The sequence below is a fragment of the Notolepis coatsorum genome, assembly GCF_963971535.1.
Source record: "Notolepis coatsorum genome assembly, chromosome: 1".
Taxonomy (NCBI): Eukaryota; Metazoa; Chordata; class Actinopteri; order Aulopiformes; family Paralepididae; genus Notolepis; species Notolepis coatsorum.
The window spans coordinates 258,623,367-258,629,366 of NC_140165.1; the positions used below are offsets into that span (position 1 = coordinate 258,623,367).

The 6,000-nt window shown below is 41.5% G+C and overlaps 1 protein-coding gene across 1 annotated transcript in view; it reads left to right on the top strand.

The window, feature by feature from the left end:
* The window catches only part of LOC311234687 (uncharacterized protein), a 28,928-nt gene extending 23,590 nt beyond the window's left edge, over positions 1 to 5,338 (top strand). The window contains exon 4 of the mRNA XM_084321931.1: positions 4,954 to 5,338. The gene's annotated coding sequence lies outside the window, so the exon portion shown is untranslated. The remainder of the gene's footprint in view (positions 1 to 4,953) is intronic.
* Positions 5,339 to 6,000: the final 662 nt, after the last annotated feature.

Sequence of the window (6,000 nt, forward strand, 5' to 3'; positions counted from 1 at the left end):
GGGGTATTTTCTGGTACTTTGGGGTATACTTTGGGGTATTTTGGGGTACTTTGGAGTATTTTGGGGTATTTTCTGGTACTTTGGGGTATACTTTGGGGTATTTTAGGGTATTTTGGGGTAGTTTCTGGTATTTTGGGGTATACTTTGGGGTATTTTGGGGTAGTTTCTGGTATTTTCTGGTATTTTGGGGTATTTTGGGGTAGTTTCTGGTATTTTGGGGTATACTTTGGGGTATTTTGGGGTAGTTTCTGGTATTTTCTGGTATTTTGGGGTATTTTGGGGTAGTTTCTGGTATTTTGGGGTATACTTTGGGGTATTTTGGGGTAGTTTCTGGTATTTTCTGGTATTTTCTGGTATTTTGGGGTATTTTGGGGTAGTTTCTGGTATTTTGGGGTATACTTTGGCGTATTTTGGGGTAGTTTCTGGTATTTTGGGGTAGTTTCTGGTATTTTGGGGTATACTTTGGGGTATTTTGGGGTAGTTTCTGGTATTTTGGGGTATACTTTGGGGTATTTTGGGGTATTTTCTGGTATTTCCTGGTATTTTGGGGTATACTTTGGGGTATTTTGGGGTAGTTTCTGGTATTTTCTGGTATTTTGGGGTATTTTGGGGTAGTTTCTGGTATTTTGGGGTATACTTTGGGGTATTTTGGGGTAGTTTCTGGTATTTTCTGGTATTTTGGGGTAGTTTCTGGTATTTTGGGGTATACTTTGGGGTATTTTGGGGTAGTTTCTGGTATTTTGGGGTATACTTTGGGGTATTTTGGGGTAGTTTCTGGTATTTTCTGGTATTTTCTGGTACTTTGGGGTGATTAGTAGGACCCTAAAATAATAGCTCTACATTCCAACAGCCATCACTGTGTTTTGGTCAGTAACATGGATTCGATTCGATTCAAATGTATTGTCATCATTATACAGCACAAGTACAGTACAACAAAAATAAGTTTGGCATCCAACCAGAGTGCAAATGTAGCAGTAAAGTGCAACAGCAATATACAATGTACAGGTGGTTAACTGGGTACACAATATACATATTAGTAGTACTGAGTGTAGTGCTAATCAAATGTATGTACAGAGTTATATTATATATATATATGAGAGAGACAGTATGACTACTACTGGCAAGCAGCGTAACTAGTAAGTCAAGAGTAGGATATATATAAATAGTAAGGGACTGTGCAGGTAAGTACAGACAGGGTAGGTATATATGCAGTGAGAATAAATATATATATATGGTATATACAGAATTATAGTACATGCTATCATATAGAGCTATGGGTTATGTGCAGGTGCACAAGCAAGTATATGACGGGTTATATGTAGGTATTCAGACAAATATGGGTATATACAGAATACAGTATATGCGGTGATATCAAATCAAATTTATTTGTAAGGCCCGACAACACACGTTAATGTCCCCATGGACCGGACACGTCGTCTTTAAACAAGTCAAGAAGAAACATCACAATAAATCAAGAACAAAACAAAAACACCATGAAGTCCAAATATTTTTTTATAAATAAAATAAATGAATGCAACACTTCCAGACATACCCCACACGAAGGTAAGGAAGAACTCACTAAAACCTAGCAATAGAAAAAAAATTCACCACATTCAATGTGGAGGAGAGAAACCTTATATATAAGTGTAAATATGTGGTATATTCAGCACTACTGTACATGCTATCATGCGGAGTATATGGGTAGACAGTGAAAGCAGTTGGGAGGTATGAATTGAGTATAGGCAACAGAGTTCAGAGTCGTACAGTATGGGTAACAGAGCCTAGGGTGTAGGCAATGGAGTCAGAGTTTATATGGTGAGGGGGGGGGTCTGTCAACATCGCACAGAGTTCAGTGAGATTACCGCTGAGGGAAAGAAGCTGTTCCTGAGTCTGCTTGACCTGGAGCGGAGGTTCCTGGAGCGTCTCCCGGAGGGGAGAACGTCAAACAGTCCATGATTGGGGTGAGAGGTGTCCTTGACAATGCTGCGTGCCTTCCTCAGACACCGCTTGTGGTGGATAGACTCAATAGTAGGGAGTGGTGTACCGGTGATGCTTTGTTCTCACCACCCTCTGCAGTGCTTTCCGGTCAGAGGCCGTGCAAAAGACGTACCAGACTGTGATGCAGTTGGTGAGTATGCTTTCAATGGCACACTGGTAAAGGTTCACCAGGATCTGAGGGGACAGGTGGGCTTTCCTCAGTCTCCTCAGGAAGAAGAGGTACTGGTGAGCCTTCTTGACCAGTGCTGAGGTGTTGAGGTTCCAAGAGAGGTCCTCGGAGATGTGGACTCTCAGGAATTTGAAGCTGGAGACACGCTCAACCTCCGTCCCGTTGATGTGGACGCTGGGTCTGGTCTTCCTGAAGTCCACCATGAGCTCCTTGGTTTTCTTGGTGTTGAGAGCCAGATTGTTGTCGGCACACCACGCCACCAGGTGCTGGACCTCCCTATAGGCCAACTCATGGTTGTTTTTGATGAGGCCCACCACTGTTGTGTCATCTGCAAACTTAATTATGGGGTTGGTACCATGTATAGGAGTGCAGTCGTGGGTGAACAGGGATGAATGAATGACTTATTTTATTTTGAATGTTTACAAATAAGGAAGAAAGCCGAAGGCCGGACCAGCACTCTCAGATTAAAATTTTTTTTTAATGGCAGCCTATAGTACAGACATGTTTCGGAACAGGTGTTGCATCTTCAGTGTTAATAGGCTAGCAATGGTAGCTTGTAAAAGTGGGAGCTATATACCATGTGGGCAGGAAGTGACATCATTGTGGTGAGCTTGGGAATGCTAGTCAACTTTGACCTCCATAGTAAGGACTTTATAATGTAGAATGTTGAAAACAAATATAAACCAGAAACTTAAATAAGCCAAAAGCAAACACAAAATTCTATAAGAAAAAAACAACAAAAACAGAAGGAAAAGAGGAAAACTTTTCACCATTCGTAAAAATAATAATAATAGTAATAATAATATAATCATGATAATAAAAGTAATAAAAGTCACTTATAGGAAACAGGATAACACGTTCTTTTCATTCATTCCCTTTGGTACAGTACCATTAAACAAATGAATATAGTAGCCTGTCTCCCCCTCTAGAGGGCATTGTAGACTAACTCGCCAGATACAGATACATGGGAGGGGCAGCTGTCAGATACTGAGAGCGCGGTCTACCTTGACTTTGAATGTTTACAAATACAAATAAACAAACGAAAAGGATAGGTTTGAAGCTTATAGAGCAACCTACCCCTAATTCAAAAACTAATTCAAAACAGTTAAATGTTTCAAAATATAACAAACAAACAAAAAAATATCAACGTCAAAAATCAACAAAAACCGATCCTGATAAGAACAAAAAAAGTTTAAGTTTGCAAGAAAAAACAAACAAAAAATCAACTATCAACAAAAAACGTTCCCGAAAAGAACATAAGCCAACATAGGAAAATCAAAACTTAATCTGCAATACCCAAGTTTCATGGTAGAGAAAAAACGGAGTAGAGAAAGGGGACTTAGCACACAGCCTTGTAGCACGCCGGTGTTCAGGGTGAGGGTGGAGGAGGTGAGATTAACCTAACAAACTGAGGTCTGTTCGTTAGGAAGTCTAGTATCCAGTTGCAGACCGAGGGGTTGATGTCAAGGTCCTTGGTTTCCAGAAGGTCACCACTGGTTTGGAGATGAGTTTGGAGGCGATGGTGGTGTTGAATGCTGAGGTCTATGAACAACATTCTCACATGGGTATTGCTCTCATCCAGGTGGGAGAGTGTAGCGCTGAGGAGATGGCGTCCTCCGTGCTCCCGTTCTCACGGTAGGCAGATTGGTGACTGTCCAGTGAGGGTGAGTGGCCAGATTTGAGGTGAGCCAGGACCAGCCTTTCAAAGCACTTCTTGATGATGGGGGTGAGTGCAACGGGGCGGAAGTCATTAAGGCTCGAGGCAGAGATGTGTTTTGGACAACTGCCTGGGATAGTGACGGGTTGAAGATGTCAGTTAAGACCCTGGACAGTTGCTCAGCGCACTTCCTGAGCACTTTGCCGGGGATGCCATTCAGGGCCAGCTGTGTGGGAGTCCAGGGTGTCCTGAGTGTCAAACATACTCCAGTCTGTGTGGGAGTCCAGGGTGTCCTGAGTGGCAAACATACTCCAGTCTGTGTGGGAGTCCAGGGGCCTGAGAGTCAAACATACTCCAGTCTGTGTGGGAGTCCAGGGTGTCCTGAGTGTCAAACATACTCCAGTCTGTGTGGGAGTCCAGGGTGTCCTGAGTGTCAAACATACTCCAGTCCGTGTGGGAGTCCAGGGCGGCCTGAGTGGCAAACATACTCCATTCCGTGTGTTGGAACCGCTGCTGCAGCTCAGAGTCTGTCCTCTCAGGCCATATTATGACTGTTCTGACTGAGGGCTTCACACGTTTGATGAGTGGGGTGTACTTTGGGAGCATCAACAAAGAGAGGTGGTCAGATGGTCCCAGGTGGAGGAGGGGCATAGATTTGTATGCATCAGCCTATTGGTGTGACATGGTCTACTGTCCTGTCTCCTCAAAGGTTTTATAGTTTTTTCCTCCACAGATATGGTCCTGGCAGTCCAAAATGTGGGACAGCATGGAATTGAAATCCCATTACTCATGTAAACATAATCATGCAGATCTGTGCCACAAGAAGTGAGATGGAAAAACGGCGTTCGACTTGTCTGAAGGAAAAACTGAAGCACATCACTCACTCCTATAGTTAAAGACTAGAATACTTTATTAAGAGTTTCCTGTTAAAGACGGAAATGACTAGTGCTGTTTTTTATTATTATTATTATTATTAGTAGTAGTAGTAGTAGTATTATATATATATTTCAATTATCTTATTATTATAATTTCTTTGACCTGTAGCCCTTTATTTAGTTTTTAACTATAGGAACAAGTGATGGGTGCTGTTAGTGCTGGTTTTTAACTCCCATCCACTTTATCTTCCCAGTCTAGGGACCGGAGGTTGGCTGGAAACCTGGAGGCGGCCAGAAAGCACGGCTCCACCGCCCCCCGCCTCAACACCGCCGCCCTAACGGGTTCATCATCATCATCATCATCATCATCATCATCTTCATCATAATATCACTGTTGTGGACGCTCTGAGTGTGTTGTCTCACCGCAATATATAAAGCAATATATATAGCAACAACAAACCAAAATAGTTGAAACAATATATATATATATGTTAACTTTATATGTCTGAAAAGGAGTAGGAAGAAGTATAAACGTATTTAATCCTACCCTTTCTCTACTACTAAGTGATTGTAGATATACATCATTCTAAGTCTAAATGCATACATACACATATCTACACATACATGTACTGTTCTTTATACATTTAAATATATGTACCCACAATATTAAAGTCAATAAATAAATAATAATCTATGTAAACACCTGGTGATTGTCAAAGCCCTTCTTCATCCCGGTACCTGGTGAGAATCCTGTCCTTATAGCTCTTTTTAAACTGGTTCATGTTTGTACCTACTGGTGAGAATCCTGTCCTTATAGCTCTTTTTTAAACTGGTTCATGTTTGTACCTACTGGTGACAATAATGTCGTCAGCTCTTTTTAAACTGGTTCATGTTTGTACCTACTGGTGACAATCATGTCGTCAGCTCTTTTTTAAACTGGTTCATGTTTGTACCTACTGGTGACAATAATGTCGTCAGCTCTTTTTAAACTGGTTCATGTTTGTAGCTGGTGACAATCATGTCTTGAAACTTTGTTGCTGCCCTATGCGCCAGCCGGCGTAATGGAGATAAGTAAGTAAGTTATTCACTGTCAAAGAGGAATAAATGTAATTTATATTCTCCTTTGGTTCATTACAATTTACTCAAGCCTAGTAACAGACACAATATTTCTGACACTGGGAATACATTCCCTGATATCCATAAATGTCCCTAGATACCAGGAACATGCAAATGGACCTTGTAGGAGTGGAGAAATCTTCCATTTACTTAAGGATGTATTTTTAGGCCGAATCTAGGGCTCA